General features: G+C 29.8%; 1 protein-coding gene and 1 long non-coding RNA gene across 9 annotated transcripts in view; one reads left to right on the top strand and one right to left on the bottom strand.

The window, feature by feature from the left end:
* The window catches only part of LOC136973806 (adhesion G protein-coupled receptor L3-like), a 118290-nt gene that overhangs the window by 40648 nt on the left and 55072 nt on the right, over positions 1–22570 (top strand). For 2 of the 7 annotated variants that reach the window (XM_067268581.1, XM_067268579.1), the window contains exon 2: positions 3626–3703. The gene's annotated coding sequence lies outside the window, so the exon portion shown is untranslated. Of the gene's footprint in view, positions 1–1530; positions 1760–1842; positions 1937–3625; positions 3704–17896; positions 18150–22570 lie in introns of those variants that run through there. The other 5 variants (XM_067268583.1, XM_067268582.1, XM_067268580.1 and 2 more) reach the window with 4 other exon arrangements.
* LOC136973851 (uncharacterized) lies at positions 14992–17119 on the bottom strand. Of its 2 annotated transcripts, none has more exons than XR_010880561.1 (3): positions 17006–17119; positions 15455–15722; positions 14992–15110 (listed from the first exon to the last, which is right to left on the bottom strand). It is a non-coding gene; the product is annotated as an uncharacterized lncRNA (long non-coding RNA). The 2 variants fall into 2 exon arrangements; XR_010880560.1 differs by having other exon boundaries at positions 16981–17119.

The raw sequence follows: 22570 nt of genomic DNA on the forward strand, positions 1-22570 counted from the left end.
CTCTTTAACTCGACTGTTATAAATCTTGGAAACTTTTCTCTGGTTAAATACAATAAGCCGGAATGGCAAACACATCCGGTTTACTTTCACCGGAAATAGTAAATGATGCGCATGCCCCGTGATCACGTCTAGTGGCAGCATTTACTAGTGTGACAGAAATAGTAAACACATTGCATGTTGACAGTTTCCACTTACATTTCACTCCAAACTAATGTGAATTCGACTTTATTAAAAATGAGCACGTTGGACGTGAGGTGAAGTTTTGACGGCAAATAGTTAATGCAACCTATGCTCAGCCATTTGTAATTTTCAAAATAATTTTTTTTTGTTTGAATTTTTTTGGATAACTGAGAGCTAGAAAAATAATAATAAACGATGTTATGAGACAAGTGTGCAGTAAGTAGAAGGACGTAGCTTGAAACAAATTCAAACAATTTGTATTATTAAATTTTTTTAAAGAGTTAGTAGGGTATGAGATGAAATTTTGATGTTATTCTGGAAAAGTTTCCCAGTTTTTGATCATTCTGACAGTTAGCTGAAGTCCGGATGAATGATAAATGATGCTATTAGTTAACGAACAAGACTAATTACATTGGGATATACAGTAAAACCTGTTCAAAACAGAACCTTAATTAAACGGAAACCTGTCTAAACGGGAAGAATTCTTCGGAACGGAGAAATTTTCTGTGCTAAAAAAAAACCTGTTCAAAACGGACCCCTGCCAAACCGGTACTGTGCGAGTCCGGTTTACACAGGTTTTACTGTATTGAAAATGTATCTAAATTATTACACTACGGTGATGACTTTTATTTTGTTAATTATGTATGGTTACAGGGAATGGAGACAGTTTTAATGGAGACCTGTGATAAGAAAATCATAATTTTATAAACCATATTCTAACCTTTGATCATTTTGTCATTCAATTAAGTTTTAAAATAATGATAAAGGAATTTAGTTAGATGAGAACGATTATAAATAGAATTATTTACTCTTTGGAAAGTAGACACCACGTGAGACTGGAAGCAAAAGATTGGACTGCAACTAACATATAGCTTTTGTTCTGACACATTGGTAATTTTCAAAACGGTTATTCAATCTAGTCTTTGATCCCTTTCATTGATATAGAAATCAGAAAAGATGACAAAAGAGCTACTAGTTAACGAACGAACTATCAACAAGACATAGTTTGAAACGGATCCTAAACTTTGCTCTTTGGAGTGCACGCTACCGCACCTCCTAAATCGGTAATTTGTAAACTGCAAGGTTCTCCGTGTTATACATATAATTAATGTAATTTCGTCAAGCATAAATCAATAAGCGCGCTCGACTCGGACTGCGTATTGTATTCGGATTGGGAGCTAACTTTGTCTCCTTGTTTTCACTTTACGTCGAGAGACGTCAGTCTATTTTCACGCCCTAACTAATTTTGGACAAGAGTTTCCCTTCCGGCATCTCCTATGTTGTACGTCATGTTATCCATGACGTCGAGACGGCGTCAAGCGAAATCGAGGCGCCTGCTAACAGCATGGACGATTGGCTAGACTTCCTGTTTGCACGGCCGTACGACTTCCGATCTTCCGGAGATAGATCGAGTCTGGCCACGTTTCTATGATTCGTCCTTTCTGCTGTTTTCGACTTGTAAGAATGTTTTTTTCTCTCTCTCTCCGGTTTTTCCATTAAAAGTCTGAGAGTGTTTTGTTTCCGGCTTAAGTAGGCATTCGCTCGCTTTAGCCACGGAGTAAATGGAGTAGTGGCCTATGTGAGTCAAATGAAAAATCTTGGAAAACAAATGGATAAAACATTGCTGATTCTTTCGTCTTTATCGATTTTTTTCCTTTCTAGCTTGATAAAAATAGTGATCCAGGTGAGAGAATGGCAAGAGCTAGGAGGGTCTACTTCTTTTCCATCCTGCATTATCTCAACTATACAGAAACTGGCTTGTATTTTACACGTTCCTGGTTAAAATCAAGTTAAAACGGATGTATTAAAGCGGATTTCTTATGATTTTTCAACCTTACAGTGATTAAAAATAATTCAAGATTGATTACACCAGATATACAATAAAATTCTGTTTTCTTTTCCGCGATGGAAAAACAGTTCTAGAAGTATCAATTTTATAATTTTATAAATTGAAATCAAACAAAAAATATATATTAAAAGAATCAATATTAATTTTAAAATCATTTTAAGGTTTTTTTACGTTATACGGAATGAATTTTCGTGTTGATTCTTCGAGAAATATTCGAACTGAAAAGAAATTTGTTTTTTAATTTTATCTATATTAATCTACAGACTTATTTTTATTCCTATATAAAAATAAAATGGGGCCATTAAAAACATTAAATTCGCTAAAATAATTTATAACTGATTATAACAAACCATTCGAATAGAAAAAAAAACGTCTCTGTCTACTTTATTTCTACGCAGAACTGTTTCTAGAATAGTTCAATGTATAAGTATAGAACTGTTTTAGGAACAGTTCTATATTTTGCATTTATCTAAATCAAGATAAGGTGCAGCAAAAAGGAGAAATTCCTATAAATTGTATTATACAAGATTTTGCACTACTATTTTTAAAGCCAAATGTACAGAACTGATTATCAACTTTCTCTGACATGCTACAAAATTATAAAGCTCATTATTATGTGTAACCCCATAACTTTAGAATGCAGAAATATATTTGAAATCGTGAACGCCCTTCATATATTAAAAACATGCGATAAATATTTTATAATGGTCAAATCAAACGACAAAACCGGTGCAATTGTATTCCTCATTCAGTTTTTTAATGTTAAGAATCAATTTGTGGTGGTAGACTGTTCTTCATACCTTAATTTTAACTGCATCCAACAGGAAATAGAAGGTGCGCTTCGAACTTCCGGTATTTCCCCTGTTTGCTTTCCTTTTCTTAGATGAGTTCTAGCAGATGTGCAGAGACGTGTAACGCAGACCCGCATCTTGCATCGACTACGCTATGCACTTTCCTTTTTTCTCTTTTTTTTAAAGGAGACGTCAGAAATCCAATCTTAACCTAAATAAAAATTATATGTAAATATATTGTTGCGCTTTAAAATTAACCAATGGAGTAAAAATTAAAGTTAACAGTTAAAACATTGTTATTTTCATGACTCTTCTTTAAGATTAAGTATTAGCATAGTAATGGAAAAATTATTAATATAATTAAATGCGCTTAAAAGTTAGTTATGACAACTTGTTCTAGAGATTAATTTCGTTAAAATGTTTGTTAGCTGCACATTTTTACATTTATCCAGTGCGTATCAGCAGGGGATGACATACATTTCGCCACACCTAATGCTGCATTTTGGTTAAAAGCAATTATTTCCATTTATATATCATTCGAAATAGAAATATATAATATTTTGCCTTTAAAATATTATATCGTTAAATTATATTAATAATTTAAATGAATAAATCTTGTCTTTTTAAACATAAAACCACATCCAACATAAATTATTAAAGGATGTATATATAAAGATACATCTTTTAATAATTAATTTTTGATGTGATATAAATATATATTCTTTATCATCATAACTAAAAAAATTTAAATTTTTATTGATTATGAATTCTGATAAAGAAAAATAATCTAATGTTTTCTTTATAGGTTAATATTTAATTAAACAGCAAAGAAGCATAAAACAATGAAATTTTGCCCGCAGCTAACATAATAATTAAAACTAAAGTAAGTATTTTCTACATTTATGACTGATTTAAAAAAATATCTAATTAATGATTTCTAATTTAGTTTCTGAAAGAGACAAAAGTTTATAATGTATAACCCTTGACTGGTCCAAGTAATTTCGGAAGTAAAAACTGTACATGGACGATGTCATTGAGATAGCTTGGTAATAAATCATGTAAAGTAAAGATAATCATTCTAGCAATAATCTCAATTGAAATTACAAAGCAATAAAGCTTCTATCACAGCTAATATTCCTATTGATGTTGACAAGTCAGGTTATTGGGCTTCATCTGTAATCCAGAGGCTTTCACTATCTTCTTGATATACTGTGTCATCATCTTGTCCCTTTAATCCACGGGGGAGACGGTTACTGCGAAATGGGGGTGGAAATGTGCTCATATCCTCCACGTCTGGAATGTGTCATCGTTAAGAAGCGAGATGGGGCAATAATACTTTTCTTTTCTTGTATATGGGTATAGATATGGATTGAAAAGTCTTGTCTTCGTAGATGGCTTACATTTATATAAAAATGTAAGCTAAGTAAGTCATATCATCGTACTCTTAACGCGCATAAACATCTTGGGGCATAGCGCCGAAGAAGGATGATTCTTCGAGGAGAGAAATTACAGAATAAATTTTATATAGGAAAAACTCCGAAAATAGGTTTCCAGATGTTTGACAGGTAATTCTTAAACGCGATAAATCACTGCTATCATTAATCAACTGTAAAATGATTGTAATTTTATCCTGCTGAGCGTAATCAACTTCATTATTGAACTATAACAATTCTTTACCATTCTCCCCAATCGATCAAAGCTGGAGTTAAAGATTTTTACTTTCTTATTCTTACCGAATTAATTTGTCCAAAATATTTAATCCAAAATTACATAAAAGCCTGTAATTAAATAAACAGTGTGGATTTAATGAAGCGCTCATAAATTGCGTTTGAACTAATTAAAATAGCAATATTACGTTCTCCCCCTCCTCTTCCTCCTTTCTCCCACCCTCTTCTCCTCTCTCTTTAGCTCTAGCTCTTTAAAACAAACTAAAATTGTATCATTTCTCTCGAATATTCATACATGACAAATCACAGAAAGTAAAATTAAAATGATTTTTATTAAAAAAAATTAAAAAATAAAAATGAATTAATAGTGAAAGTTGGCTACGAAGTTCTTTGAAACGGCGGTTATGCAATTAAAATATGGGTTTTCCTTCTTCTATTAACTGACGTCATATCCTGAATTGTGTCATAACTCAAGTCACATACATGAGGTCATAATCGTTTTTGTTTTATCTGTTTAGCGATTTTATGAGGCGAAACTTTTCCTCGATTGAAGAGCAAATAGAACCTGTTTTTTAAAACAATGAGTTTATTCGTCATAACTCTGAATGCCAAATTAGGACAAGAAATTGGACCAACTAATAACCCGATAACGAACAATTAAAACAAGAATAATAAAAAAATAAATTTACTTCCGTATTTTTTTCTAAATTGTAAGATGAATAATTAATCAAATTATAAATGCATTAGAGGTTTCAAAATTATAAAATAACACATGCGCCAAATAACCTAAGGCCACTCGAATTATCAAATATATCAAATGACTTCTCATTAAAATAACTAATATTAAGCGAAAATTGGAAGTGCTTAGAAAACCGATGGAATGATATTGGGTCTTACTCTCTTGTTTATCTCCCCTTTGGCATCACTCGAGCACCATCACTTGGTGCATCTAGACACTGATTCCCTCCAGCAGAAGGAGCCATTAAGATTGACTGCCTTCTGCTAAACTTAGATTTGCTTAAATTATTAGCTAAATGCATTGCTTTCTACTTTATTAATGGTATTATTACAGGAATTTCTTTTCTTTTTCAACTGGTATGCATATACTAAGATGGAGTAATTGGATGTTTAGGGTAGAAACACTTAAAATGTACTTAGGCTACAGTGAGATGCGTGATAAGTCGATCCGTTCTGGTGCCATGCCCGCATTGACGAAATGAAATCGTAGTAGGAAAAAAAAAAGAAATTTCGGAAAAACTAAAGTTGTGTGTGCCTTTTCACGTCAAAATGTGTTGCGTATCCTTCGATAGCGGCTCTTTATCGTGCTGCATCTCTTGATGCGATTGGAATCATATTACGTAGACGTAGACTTTCGACTTTCGGCTCCTCTTACGTTTTGTATTCTTCTCTCCTTCTTCTTATTTGTACATTTCTTCTTCTCTCCGTTTATAAAATTCACATTTCTTAAAAATAAGTTTACAAAACGCAAATACTTTCAGAAAATTTCGAAAATCAGTTTTTTCTTAATTATAATTTTAAAAGATGTAAGAAAATAAAGCATCCGAATTGATACCTTACTTAAATTAAGGATATTTTCAGAGATTTTACAATAAAAAAAAAGTTTAAATTAATAAATATTTGTCTAATCTTAATTTATTCGTAATATCTTGACGAATTAATGTAATAGAAAAGTAATTTTCTAAATTTATTCTTAATAAACTTAAAAAGTTGAACCTTTAGAGCAAGTCAAAGGCATTCTATCAAACAATGAATATGGCAGATTATAGATGGTGGTTTGCGGAAGCAAAATGTTGTATTTCAACATGAAATGTCTATCATCCATCACCAAAGAAAAAATATAGGAAAAAAATGATTAATAGTTTGTAGATAGTGAAATACTTTCGGATACAACAGACATCAATTTTGTCCAATTTTATCTTGGAGTATCCGAACGAGACGGTCTGTTAAAGTCAAAATTCTGTATCTTACCTAATTTTAAGTCTTCTTTTATTTTTTTTCTAGATTTCAGTAAAATGTTCGACATAAAGAAAACCGAAATTCAGATTTTAGTAGTGACTTAAATATATTTCCGATAAAATACAAGGAAAGAAACTTTAACAAATTGATGGAATGGTAACGTTTTTAACAGATTAAAAAAAAGTAATTTTCTAAAATAGCTTCGATTCTTTTTCTTGAAAAAAAATAAAGAGTTATTTTTCATTTACTCTCGAGTGGAATGACCAAAATAATTAGGGAAGAGGCAGGAATCACATACCTCTTTTAATAATGCCAAATGTATATGACCCGACCTTTGACTTGCCATTCCTGGTATAACTGGCGTGCTTCTTAGACTGATGAAAAGATGTAAGGGCAGAAAATCGGAATTATTGCATTCCTGAAAGGAGGAAAAAATTCTTGTAAAGTGCCCCTATCTCTAGGAACATATTTAAAACAGAAGTTAACTTATAAATATGATAAAAACAAAATAATTTATACTTATCTACGTTCGGTCGCAACTTATCGAGCCAAAAACATGCACTACATCATACTTTTTTAAAATATTCTTTTAGTTGCATTTATGAATCTTATGCTCGTTCATTAAAGTATAATATTGACCGCACTTATCGCATTTAGGAGTAAGTTGACTGCTTCTCCTGTTTGTCTAGCAAGGCAGATAGATCAAAGCAAGCACTTAGGAATTCTGTACCTTCAGGTCATGCACTGTGTACTCCATCAGAAATTCATGAGTTCCAAGCTAGTGATTTACTATTTAACGTGGATACTTTCTGATCAAATCTCCCATTATCGCCTTTACCTATATATAGGCTTAATGTATAATAAACTGAACTATTCATCTTTATATTCCTCTTATCATCATTGGAATATGATACAAGGATTTAAAATAATGTATATTTGAATATTTACCAAAGTTCTGTTGTAGTTTCGATAAGCATATATATAATTAGGTAGAAATAAAACTCTTAATATGCAAATTCAAGTTATTTTAACGATCATTTCATTTGAAAAATAGTCACTGAAAGGTAATTTTAAAGAAATATTTACATTCACCTTAGCTTTTATCAGCCTGAAGTGAAGTTACGTGACTTAAACAAATCTGGAAAATAAGTTTTTTCTTGTTTAATCTCGTGTCTGTAGATGGTTTGTCAAAAAAGAATAAATTATAATCATGTGACACAGATACTTTATCTTCCTAAAAGCAAGACAAAAGAATAAGCCTTGATCACATGATCGCAACAAAATAAATCTACGAGACTTTAAACAAATGTTATGTAACGATTAAATCCATTCTAGCTTAAATACCAAATTAATTTTTACTACGAAACTGTACAAAGCAGGCTTTTAATTGTACTAACTCCGACAGAAATCCAACAGAATGAAGTTTAATTTTAGTTCTTCAAAGATGAAGAAGAAATACAAATTTTTATCATCATTTAGGATGAAACTTAATCAAGCAAGCAACTTTTTGATTAAAATATCTTTATTGATTAATCCTGAGGGATTATATTTCGTTTTGTATAAAAATTAAGCAATTTTGAACCAGTTGGTGTGAAATAATAAGGATAAAAGGACTCGTGAAAAAAAAGTAGAAGAACACAAACAAAGAACTAATCAGCATTCACCACACAATAAATATTCTTTTGACCCTTCAGAGTCGTAAATCCAAGGATTATTGAGCGACAGTAAAAGAGTAAAATATTAACTAAGCCGCTGTTCTCGCTTTTATTGTGGCGAATAACAAAATTATCTTCTACTTAATTCTTTTCTTATCGCTTGTATATAATGCTTTAATACTTCGCATATCATCGAAACGCTTAATTTTTCTTTATAAAAAGGGTTTGAAAAGTAGGTATTCTTATATCTCATGCTTATCTTCCAGGAATTTTGAATTAGTTCAGGCGTAGAAAAGTATTTGATAATTTAGCTATGCCATTATTTTCTTTTAATATTTAACTACATCTAAGTTTATATTAATCATAAATCAAACTAATTTGAGTTAAGTACGGCAATATTAATTGTCAAAAGAGACACGAGAATACACAGATATAGTTTTCATTCAGGTTTTTTTCAGTCCTTTACTGAACATTGCTATTGACTCGCATATTTTGCGTTCTTCTCTCGTCATACCGTGAAGAACGTGAGAGAATTTTTCAAATTTTTAATTGTAATAATTCATATTTTCGGCTTTGAATCGTTAGGAAAAACGATACTCGTAATCGAACGAATGTGACGGACATTTTTAAATACTAAACTGTCTTTTTGAATTAAAGTATTTTTAATTACGCGTATCTTTGTATGTATGAACACACACACACACACACGTTGACAAGACCATCTACAGCCCGTAATATACTTATATAGATATAAAAGCCAGCAACCGACTGCGTAACTTTCCAGGCTAAAGTTGCGCATGGCGCCATATTACGAGATTTTTATTTAAAAACGTTTTATATTATTAATTATTATAAAATAGCAAAAAGCTTAATTTTGAGGGTAGGGATGAGTTTTATAAAAAAAATTTATAAATGCTAATAATGAATAAAACCTTTACTAAGTCTGACCCCACCTGAGATATGACAAATGACTTCTTTCTATCTCCCAACCCCTTTGACCTTTAACCAACAAAATTTAATAGTCTCAATGTTCCCTAATACACAAACCTCCCTGTAAAATTTCAGAAATTTTCGACAAAAGGAACAAGAGTTATTAAGCTTCAAAGTGGACGAACAAAATCCTGTCCGCCACACAAACATCCATACGTTCAGGAAAAAAAATTTCAAACTTGTTTTTGCATTTCTCGACGTTTCGATGTCTCCTGAGTCCAAAAATGTAAAAATCTTGGGGGGGGAGAGTCAGTTTTAGACCAATCGCCATACTTCCCCTCTATTAGGCTATATATAACGACCGGGTAATATCTATATAAGAAAAACTTTGTAAGTACATATGTTGTATCACAGATGGACCTAACGACATTTGTTTTTGTACTACCATACTAAATAATTTGGATAGCCACATAAATATAATGCTATGCTTTGGGCTAAACAGACGCACAGGTATATATACTCAGAGAGACAGAGACAATTACACATATATACTGTTATACACACATAATTATAATTACATTAGCATGCACATATAAAAACACCCCTACACTACAAATAAGGTTCAAAATATATTCAGTTACAATCTGTACAATATTTTAATATGCATATACAAACAGAAATGACAAAAGGGAGAGAAGAACAGACTGTAGCCCCAGGGCCCTAGCTGGAACTCTTATTATTCCATATCTCTAACTTCAATCTAGTGGTAATTATTACATGTATACAGTGAAATATTTGCATAAAATAACACAATTAAAAAATCCTCTTTTTAAGAATTAAACTGAAAAAGTCCAGACGTATCACAAATAAGGGAATCCCCACGTTTTTATCTCTATTCTCAATTTTTAAATACTTTATTATGGATCTATATTATAAATTAAATAATTTTCAAAATGATAAATTTACTTTAAATATTTTCAATAAATGAATTTATCATTTTGAAGGAATTCTTTTATGCAATAGAACAATAATTTTTGCTTTTATATAACATTAAAATTCTAATAAAGAATACTAAAATACGACATTGTTAAAATAGCGGGAGGGAAAATGCGTGAAACAATTCGGAGAATTAATGAAAATTCAATAGATGGCTCATTAAGTGATGCCTCGACAGCGGATACTATCAAAATATCCAAATTTTATTATGTCGTTTAGAATATAAATTTGACAGTTAGGAAAGATAAAGATCTTCACAGTTCATTATTATTTAATTATTTGATTATTCAAAGACTTTCGAGCTGCATTTATAAGTATTAAAATTGACAATTTTGCGAAATTTTCATGTACAAATTTTCAAATTTACAATATCCGTTTCGTTTTATTTTACATAAAAATTAACTTATCTATGTTCGATTTTTATCTGAAAGTGTAATTTAACGTTTCTGTCAATATTTCGTGTTATCTGACTAATTAAATCTACCAATAATTAACTCGTAATTTATAATTATTTCCAATGAAAGATAGGTGATGAACTAATTTACAAAATGGAGAACAAAGAAATTTCCTATTCCTCGAAGGAAAGATTTCGCCATTAAATAAAAAATACTGTTTATAAATCGTAATAAATACTGTTTATAAACAATAAATCGTAAGTCTAAGTCGTAAATATATTATTATAATTTTCAAATGAAATTCATGGCATAAGGATTAAAAAGCAGCAATAAAATACTCACTTTGAATGGAATTTATATGAATTTTTTGTATACTTCACTGTACACATTTTCATTATTTTTCATATAAATCACCTGCGATAGCGAGAAGCCGTGTCGTATCGCGTAGCGCCAAGAAAATCGAATCGCTTTCTTAATTCCCATAGAAAATACTGAAATATATAAAATTTTCATATATAAACTTAAGTTTTTATATAAATATAAACTAATTTAACGTATTTCATATATAAATTTAAGGTATCTCAAGCATACCAGAAACTCAGAAAAGTCTACAAGAAAAAGAAGAAGCAATTTTTCATTCAATGAAAACTTTTAGAAAAATTTGCAAATCTACTTTGAAAACTAACATATTTTATCCTTAAATTCTCTAGACATTTATACTTTACGTAGCTAGTACAAATAATCCAATTTATTGATTAAATATTTTTCTATATTTACACACTTAAAACGATTTTTGAGGTAAATTTTTGTATTTTTTTAGAGCTAAGTTATAATGGCATCTTGTTTACCAAGAATATGTTTATTTTTGAGTTTTTATAGAGAGAAAATAAGCCTATATTTTGAAAAGTAGGATTTCAAAGGCCATTAAAACGTTTTCGAGACGTATTTGTTTACAGTAAACTTATGCTCCACTCCTATTTTATTGTTTTTTTTTTTTCTTAACACAAATAACAAGAGAGAAAGTCGTCTCCCCTTGGAGATAGACAGCATTGTAAATTTTGGACAATTCTGGGAATATGAAAATTCCTAAAATACGTAGACGTGGACCTATCGATTTTCCAACAATAAGAGAAAGACAGAAAAAAAAGACGATAGTAGAATCGCAACATTCCAAAATCAAAACTACTCCGAGTCGCAAATGCTTCTTTACCAAAGGATAACGGAAGCATGTCCGGATATTTTGACCGAATCATAGTTGCTATAGCAACGACGTCGACCGGATTATTGAGCGTGACTCAATGGCTGTTGTGACTGAAAGTAACGAAGGGGAGGATAAACATGACGTAATAGCCAGTTTGGGCGGAGTAGTCCATTTCCAACAACGCTTCTACTTGACGAATAAGCAAAATGATCCAATTTGGTGAAGAAAATTTTCAGTCGGAATTAATTACTATGAATATTTATAGGTTCAAAAACATTTAAAGCGAATTCCATTATCTTAGGTTCTAAACGTCTAAATTCATTAATATTCATGGGAAATTACTGGACAAAACCTGGCATTAATACAACTGTTAGCAATTTGTAACACGAATTTTGGTTTACTTGTGTTGACGTTATCTATTTTTTTTTTTCGTTCGAATTTAAATGATTAGTCCGTCTTTAAATAAATTAAAGCCTCTTCCGAAACTGAATTTCCTTCCTTCAAATTGTTTCTACTGTTTGTATTGATTCGTTTTAATTCTTGAAATTTTGGAAACTCGTTTAGTCAAGTTTCTTGTCAATTATTTCATTTTTTAAAAGTCAAAAATTGTATTCGAAAGGTTCGAATAAATACATACAATTTAACAATGACGTACCCAAAAATTTCTGGACAAGCTGTGTCGAATATAATCTGCGACATGGAAATTTCTAAAATATTCTTTAAGTTTTATAAACAACAAATTTAAGTGCAAAATTTCGTGCATAACGTTATAAAGCAAAATTTTCGCAAACTTACATCTTTGTAAATAAAATAAAATATAACAAATTTTGCAATTTTTAATGAATTTTGTTACACTCGAAGTTACTTTAAAAAGTTACAGCATCACTTGCAAAATAACATTCTTCGTTCGTGTTTTAAGAAATTATAACAATAACGTTAATAAATTTAGTATAATCATTTATTTCTACATCATAATTTTCTTTTCCAGTAAATATAGAACATTAGAGAGTCAAACTGTTAGGAAATTTCTTAAATTTTATACATGTAATGCTCCTAAATTTCGTATAATTTAGTTTGTCCATTTAGTGAATTCGTTTGTGTAAAGAACACTTATTCACAGATACATACATATAAGTACAGTATACACATGCAGAAACATAAGATGCAAATTACGATAGTAGACATAAAGATATAATCAACCATTCAAAATCTGCATAATTGAATTGTTATTATGGTTAAACAAAGCTTACTACATCAAGATCAAACATCGAGATACATCTAATTATATATTTTTACAATTGACAGATATAAATATTGATTGTTTACATACTCATTTAAATATCTGAACTTATAAACTTACCTCTGAACTTAGAAATACACAGCATGCAATTTTCTTTTATTCTAGAAATATAAATATGAAATAGTTAGTCCTATAATGTGGAATTATATAGTATAACAATAAATAATTTTAAAAATTCATAATAAATATTCATTATAAAACATTATAAAGTATATTCCGTAATTAATTAATTACATTAAAACGAAAAATGTGTAAAATATGGATATTAAAAGTACAAACTTGGAGAGAAGGGGGGGGGAAATCGTTGAAAATAGCCAGAGGCCAAAATGGAAAAGTGAATGTAGTTTTCTCGATAAAAGAAAGCAATGCATAAAAATCTAAAGCTTTACTTGGCGGCAGCAATCAGTATATTCGGATAATGGATGGATAGAGCCGGAGGCAGCGAAGAATGGAACTTACCTCCCTGCTCTTTGATTTACAACATGATGTTTTAAGTATGGTGAGGGTAAAACAACGGCAGCAGCCTGCAGTTATCCATAAAGCAGGTTCAAATACAGGGGTTCTAGTCTCCTGCGAATTAATTTTTATTATAATCATGAACTCGTCTGAAATGAATTGACTTGGTCGTTACTCTTTTCCCGCTAGTATAGATGAAATATTTTTATTTGTAGACTCCTCCTTATGATAATGAAACTTTAGCTGAAGATTTCTTTTGACCACCTATTTACTCAAACTTTCCTTTTACATTTGGATAGAAAAGCTTTTGTTAAAGATTTTTATAATAAATATGCATGAAAAATACAGTAACATGTTTTTTTTTATTATTTCTCCTATAAAAAAATATTAAACGCTAAAGTAAAAGGACAGAATGAATGTTTATCCTGTTACCGCTTATTCTACAACTGAACATGTATAATGCATGAAAGTGAGTATAACCATTATTAAGTCAATGCATTTTTAAAAAGAAAGTATTAAATTTGTTGTTTTACGTTACAGCTAATCGTGAAGTTCATTCTTGATGCATGCTTTCCATCTTCTTAAGCCACGTCAACAAAAAATTCATGACTGATTGGTTATCTACTGACAAAAACCAATCAGTTTTCATATTTTTCTTGAAGTACTTGTCAATTTTTGAGAGATGGTGATGAAGATACGAACAATGCTTTTAGAATGAAATCTGATCTACAATACTTCGAAAAATTCGCAAAAAAAATTTGAATACTAACTATTCTGATTATATTTTTTTTGCAGTTTGAGAAACATCGATCAAAAAAGTTAGCAAATGTAAACGATTCATTATATCATTCATTAAGAGTTATACCTAAGCGAGGGTGTGCCTTTACACATAAAATATCACAACTGATGTCCAGTAACACGCTAACGTCTTGAAACATTTGACCTACACGACAGATTGTTTATGCAGGTCGAGTGTTTTGAGAATGCGATGAAAATAAAAATGCACAGAAATCACGGTAGAATGTGTATAAAATAATACCTCGCAAAAAGCTTAATATATTAAAAATGGCCTTATAAATTAGGGCATTCAATTCGTGAAAATTGATTTAGTGTACTTTTATATCATATATAAAACATTTTCGAAAACAACCAAACTGACAGAATGAGAATTGAAATTTGGACAATTTAATCAAAGTTCGAAAAAATTCGGTTTCTTTCAATTAAATTACTCTAAAATCGGATTGGCTTCGAATTAACTGCATTGCACTTGATTTAACGAAATTTTTCTCGATTAATGACATTTTGCATGACACATAATGAAGTAAAAAGAGGTAGGATGCACCTAACTAATGGATATTTTAGCTTTGTTTTAACCTCGTGTAAGAAGAGAATCTAATTTTACTTCTATTATTATATAAGGCTGACAATAGTATGTTAAAGGAAGAAAATCTAATCGTTAATCAATATTTTCTTTTAAATAATCAAGTATCTGTTTCTATGAAGGATACCCATTGTAAGAATATTTTCCTCACATGCAAATAATTCATCAGTCGACATCATTTTCCTTGATTACAGATGATTTAAAACAAATTACCTTTAGTGACTTTCTTCAAATCATTTGAAATGGCCAATCGTTTGAAAGAAGTTATCGTTAGTAATATCGAAGCTATTCGATTGTTATTCAATGGTTGTCAGTCAATTTGAATCTTGTTTCTGCAACATACAATTCCGTTTTAAGAAAAGAAATTTATAAACGATACTAATATTTTTATAGCTAACTATGTATTTATTTTTAATACATTTATAGAAATTACTTTTTTTTAACTGTTAGGTTTTAATATATTAAAATCACTTATTGTTTACCATAAAAATATTCCGTTAGAAAATGTATGGAAATGAGACACTGAAATTTTATATATGCCATTTTTGCATATTGAATACCAGATTAGAATTTATATATTTAGATAAAACCATTGAAATATTTATTTTTCTGTTAAATAATTTGAGAAAAAATGATATGGTGAGAAAGTAAACAAATCTGAAATTTTTATTCATACCTGCAAATAAGCATCTTTGCTTCTGATAATTTGCTTCATGTAAATATAAAATGTCAACTACATATAGCAGTTTTCAACAGAAACTTACTTGATTTCCAATTTTCAGGGAAGTTATAAATTTGTGCAGTTTTTTCTTTTTTAATCAGATTGTCAATACAAAAATATGCATTTTCAATAGCAAATCTGAAACTCAACGTTTTCGATTTGTTTTCATGAGCATTCATTTCGCCAACGAGTATGCTATGAATTTCGGATCAAAACACATCATCTAGAAAAATAATATTTCATTGTAGATGTTAATACGTGTGTTATCACTTCACCTGATTTTATAATTTATTTTTTATTTTCCAATTTTTTTTTACCATCTTAAAAACACCAGACATAAAATACAATTTAAGATTTCACTATCTAGTATCGAACACAACAACCTTTAAGAGTAATAAAAACTATAAAATATAGGATAAAAACATGAAAGGGCACATAAAATATAAAATTAATATTTTATGTAGCGTTTATATCATTTAATTTATGTCTATATGCAATTCTACTTTAAAAAACTGTATTTATGTAAAAAAAAGTAAGAAAATATATTAATTATTTTCCTACTTTTTTCTACTTGAAAAATCTTCGTTTTCTTGAATATAAAACCAGTATTTTTAGTTAAATATACAAGTTTTCCGCATTTTCTCCGCATAAACGAAAACAGTCGATTGAATGAATATTTTTCATTTTAAATTGAAACGTATATATCATTTGATGTGCCTTAAAAAATGCTACTTATTGATATAAAGGTGATGTATCAATTTAATGTAATATATAGAATTGATTTATGTAATATATAATTGATATATCATGTTATTTTTATATATCTGTTACATTGTTACATGTATATTATATATAATTGATATATGAAATTCTTTTATATATATATATATATATCGACCTGTATTGGGGGTAAGGAACGATAGTAAGAAAAATTTCTCATTGTCAGGTTTTGAGTGGATAAAAATAAGGTGTACTTTTCGTGTATACTACTCGTTTCTATTCCAAATGTTTGTAGTATGGTATGCAATACAATAACAACATAATATGCAATACAATAACAATACCAACAATACGTTGATGTTGGTAGTCTGGTATATAATACAGATACCAGCGTATTGGTATTGTTATTGTATACCGAAGTATGGTATATAACAATACCCTCCTAATAACAATACCAATACGTTGATATTGTCGGTACTATGGTTCGACGTTGGTGCATATAGAAAACCCTTGTTTTTTTCATATAAAAACTTTTTGAAGATTTAATATAATTAAAAACATTCCATACTTTTTAAATATAAATTAATTTCTTCTCTTCTATTTTAGATTGAAGCAATCTTTTAATTTGTTTTAATTATTTTAATATTATGCAATAAACTGTAATTCTAACCAAAAAACACATTATTGAGGGAAAAAATATGCAGGAATGTTTTCAGGAATAAAATAAAAATAGGCCTAAATATATAAATGAAAAAACCCACAACTAAACATCTTGAAAATTAATACCACATGTTAAAGGTCATCCTTGTCACCAGTTTAATTGCTTCAACAGTTAAGATTACTTGACAACACTATTTTTACATCTCTCGCATTTCCTTTAAATTTTTCGCTTCTGCCTTTTTTTTTTATTTCTAGAAATTGTTGCTCTTTCAAGATGGCTGCCAGATGTTTAGGGAAAAACAATTTTACGTGTCTGTCTCGAGAAACAAATTTGAATTTAAAAATTCTCCTCCCATTCTAAAAAATAATAATAAAATATAAAACTAGTGAAAGTAATTAATTTAAATTATAGTCTGTTTTAAATTAAATTAAAAATTAAAGATTTATTTATTCGTATAATAAATATTTAAACTAATTTATTAATATTTACTATTAATAAATAATAATTATTAAAATATGCAAGCAAATAATTAAAATTAGTTCAAATATTCAAAATTTATAAACCGGAAATAATCACGGAAGTAATTGAAAATTATCTTTCTAGCGGCGAGTAAAAATTTATATTTGATATAAAAATGTTTTTTATATTTATATTTGCAACTTATGCGAATAACAAATATAATACGCATCGTATAATTTTAAAAAGGGAAAATAATAACTGTTATCTTAATTACGCAATTATTCTCTTATTTTTACGATATCATCTCGCCGCTAGGGGGACAAATGTTTATCTAGTAGTTAAAATACAATTTTAAGTGATGTAAAACGTAAATTTACATATATAAGTAAACGAAAAAAAAAGTTTAAATTAGAAAATTACAGTTCTAATTAATAATCGAGCGATAAAGCCGTCAGAAAAAAAAATAATAAATCGAAATTTCGGACATGACGGTGAGGCGCAAGTATTGTTCACTTGTAGCCAATCAGGATCGAGGATAGAAGAGAAGGTCTACCGCGCGATGTTTCCCGTTCAGTCGTTGAAGTGACTCGATAGAGTAAGCTTGCGTTTCCTCAATCCGTCATGGCAGCGCTCGTTTAGTGTTGTGCACGTAACAAAAAACCTTCCTCAACATTTAAACATTCTTATTTCGTATCGAGGAAAGGATCGACCTATCAGCAACCTATTTAAGGAAATCATAATGGTATAGTGGACATTGTGTTTCGCGACGTTGTATACCACTCATACTCATAGAACGGCTTAAGTAGCGGGGTAAGTACTTTATAATACCGTAAAATTCTATATTATTAAATGAATCTTTTATGATATTACATATTTCATAGGTCATTGTTATCGTTGATTGATTCTGTTTTTCGGGTTTTGATGTTCGGTTCGCGTGTTATCTCTCTTTTTTTTTATATATATATTTATAACATTGTCCTCTTGTTTTTCTATGGAGCAACTAAGACTTAATTTTTTGATAAGCTCATAGCTTTGTAAGATCTTACTATTCTCTATTCGTATCTTCAGCATTTTCCTCCTTTTTTTTTAAAGTTCAAACGACGATTTTTAAAATTGTTCTTGTTCGATAAAACTAAATCGGTTTTGTGCCCTTGCAGAATGCTATCTAGTAACATAAGAAACGTGCTCTACTACTTTCTGGTCGTTCCGCCAAAGATACAACAATTTGCATACTCTTTCGTGTTTTATTGATCTTTTACCGAAAGGTAGACCATTTTTTTATTTTCCTCTTCTTTTTTTTTATTCTTCAGTAAATGGTTATATTTTGATCCTTGGGGAAACATAGAAGAATTTATGTACTCTAGTCAAACTGCTGTTTCTTTCTCCTTTTTTCTAAACGTGGAAATATATATATATATATAAAGATTGTATATTCCGTAAAATTCTTCTAAGAAAAAAAAATTTTAAAATTATATTCTAAAATATATAAATTTATTAAGTTTTTTGGTCGTTTTAGAATGTATAATTTATAACGGTAATATAAATACAAAACAGTTTGTAATAAAAACATAAGGAGAATTCGTCATACAAACTAGTGTTTATGTTCCGTTATGACGCAACGGTTTTTGAATTTAAATGCTGTTGTTTTTTCGTGATAAAAAAAACACACAAATAAAATTAATAAATGTCAAGCTGTGGGCGTAGTACTGTGTTTTTAATTATGTTAAATATTAAAAAAAATACAGTGCTTTATCAGCTCGCATCTGTTGTTTACATGCCATTAACAAACACTCCACTAGTGTGACGTTTTAAACTTATGTTAAACATGAAATATAGTGTTTTGTCATAAAATATAAATATAATTTGTGTTGTGTTTTAGATCTAACAAACAGAATTCTCCTATTTTCGTATTCAGCAGAAAATTCTTTCACTACTCATTGTGACATATTGTAATTTACGCCATTACGCGTAACAATTGTTACAAAATTACATTTTACTTTATAAACTCTGCGGTGATTTTAAAGGAATTTAGCTGTACTCATTAGGCTCGAAAGTGTAATATCTTTTATCCCGACAAAGTTTGTTCAATGAAGGCTATGTACGCACTTAAGGATAATGGAATCTTGTGCAGAGAGAGAAGCCACAGTTGTCTCCACACGGATGATTGATTAATGCTGTACTGTACAGATACAAGACCAGATTGCATTGATCTCAAAAATCTTTATTTATTTATTTTTTCGCTCATGCTAATTTAAGTATACGGCGTGTAAACACTGTTGTTACGTTTTTCCTTCTCTTCTGCAAAGAATAATCGCATTATGATGTTGATAATGTTTGATTAATGATACCGACTACAGTAATTGAAAGGATGCTTCATTTATAAGAATTTATCCGAAGAAATTTTATTAAATAATGCAAAAATGAGATTTGCAAGATACAAAACATCGTCCAATCTTCTATCAGAAGGGCTCTCGACGATCTTTCCCACTCGGATAGGATAAAGTGAGCGCTCCGTATTGAAGTAAATATCCAAAAAAGAAAAAAAAAAGCAAAGCTTTACCTGATAGGAATTTGCCTGAGGCCTCCTTAAGCGAGGCATACTTCAGTTTAAACGCGTATCCAATATCGGAAGCGAATAATTGTGATAGATGCGCAGAATCTAATGGGAAATATCGTTCCTAGCAACAAAATAGACTTGAAGCACGCTTGGGACCTTATATACTTCAGTATCTCAATCCCGAAATTGCAATGTATACCATTGTGCTGAGATTGTATGCCTTATATTTCAGGCGTTCTGTCTCTTTTGGTTGTCTCTTGAGAGTATTTTTCAAACCATTCTTTTCTCCCTCAAGAAATATCTTTTGCTATGAATGCTGGAATATTTCAGCCAGGTTTTTTTTTTGAAAAACACGATTTAAAATTCAAAACAATCACATCTGTTGACTGTCCTTTTTTATTTTCTTATTCCTTTCTTTCGTCAGAGTTGACGAAATCTTGACATATTCAAAAGAGTTTGGTTTTCTTTCATGCTGCGTTTAGTAATACATGGGATTATCTTGTCGCTCCTTTTGTTATTTCTTTTATAAATTTTAAAATGTTTGCATTTAAACTTTTCTACATTTTTTAATGCTAAAAATACCATTCTGAAGTATGCTGTAAATTAAATTATTTACTATATTTTCTTGTATACAAGTATCTCTTTCTTAAAGTTTTTCTCACTAGACATAGCGTATAAATTTCTAAATTTTTAATTATATCTTGATAATTATTTTAAAAAATTCAATTAAATTAATTTTTAAAACGTTCTACAAATAAAATTGTAAAGAAATCTTTTGAATAAAATGGATATTTCTCCGATAAAAACAACAATTCCAAAATAAATGCGGTGCTATTTCTCAAACTGGATATTATTTCTATACTTTTTGTTTATTCAAAATCTAATATATCGAAAAGCACAATTCTTCAGAAAATAATAATAATAATAAAAAAATTGACAGAAGAAAAATATGTACGAATATATCCTACTTATATTTCTATATAAGTGGATTGTCCAAAATAGATTATATATATAGTTTGAAGTGCTCAAACGAAAGTCTTGGCACGTTCCAAACATTTTTTCGATAATCCTAAAGGCGATTTACAGATTATTTATTCAGACTTGATTAATTTTGGATGATTCTGCGATTTTTAATATTAAAAGAAAGGGAAGGAAGGATAACTAAGAGAAAGAGGAAAATATTTTCGAACGAATAAGGAACGTTCGAAACATAAAAAGCTGTATTTAAATCAAGATAGATTAGTTTGCTGTCAACTCTCTTACTTCGTATATCCCACTCTTTCTATTGGGAGCACATAATATGTGGAAGTAGTCTTTTCCTTCAGGGATTTTTGCACCTTCTGATAGGCCAAAGAATCTAGTTCTGGTACTAGAATCGTGCACATGGGAGATGCCAGATTAATATTTGTGTCTTCTCTTTCCATTTCGCTTTCTATACGCGATTCGAGAACTAGTCTTTAACGGAATTTACCCTTTAGGCTCTTCTCTTCCGAAGTGATATTGTGCAAGCAAATTGTTATTTTTTCCTACGTGGAAATGGAAGGCCGTCTTTTAGTATTCTGAGTCCGTTGCTTGCCGCATGGCGCGTTGCTGCGTCGCTTCGCGCGTAAGCCGTACACTGTATACATTTCGCTATCTTTTTTCACATTTTAATTATAAAATACTGGATATATATTTGAACATTTTTTTCTATAAGCTTGTGTTTTTTGTATAAATTATATATTTAATTGGAAATATTAAGGGTTGAGGATTATACCCGAAGCCAGGCGATGTGGCGCGACGATGCATAACACAAAAAGTATACCCTATAAAAAGTAATGTTTAATTATGGATATATATATAACTAAGCAAATAATTTTGCGGCTTTAAAGCCCAACTTTAAAACTTTACTGTCGGTAAAGGAATAAAACTGTTATTAATAGCCGCTTAATATTGTAATTACACGCCTTTGATATTAAGTAGTACATGCCTTTATTCTTTGATTGTTTCATCTTCTAAGGAGAATATACGAAAATCCGATAACATTCAACTTAAGATTGAGTAGAGAATAAAAGAGAAATAAGCCCGTTCGGTTGAATAAAGTGCAACCAAGTAACCTACACATTAATGCACTTTTGTCACACGCAACATCATTTTTAACCAATTTACTTCAAAGAAAAGAAGAGGAAAAACTCATCCGAACAAGGTTATAGAGTTACCATTATGAAAAAGAAACGAGAGGAATGGCATCTAGGATCAACAGCGTAAGCGAAAAGTCTTCTTAATTTATAAAATTAATAGTTTGTCAGAGAGGGGAGAGAGAGAGACGAAGCGAAGATTTTTGTTGGTGCTAAGAAACATCATTTATTTCATTTATTCAATGAAAATTTGCTTATGGGCGAAACTAATGTTTTATATATAATAATAAAAGAATTTTATATATATATATATTTCAAGAAATTCATTCAACTGCTCGATCAAACAGAAGGATTTAAAATAATCGTTCGGAAAATCTAACCAAGCTGCTTGTTATGTAGACAAGGAACATTAATATTCTCACGTACATAAAGGGACAAATCTAGAGGAATGGAAATGTTGATAGATGGTCTTCGCCTCTTTTATTTCACGTTTACTCCTTTAGGATGTCGTATTTCTTTATTTTGATTCCATCTGACAGATGCGAAAGTTATGAAGT

The sequence above is a fragment of the Centruroides vittatus genome, unplaced genomic scaffold (genome assembly GCF_030686945.1).
Source record: "Centruroides vittatus isolate TY-2023 unplaced genomic scaffold, ASM3068694v2 contig_329, whole genome shotgun sequence".
NCBI classification, from domain to species: Eukaryota; Metazoa; Arthropoda; class Arachnida; order Scorpiones; family Buthidae; genus Centruroides; species Centruroides vittatus.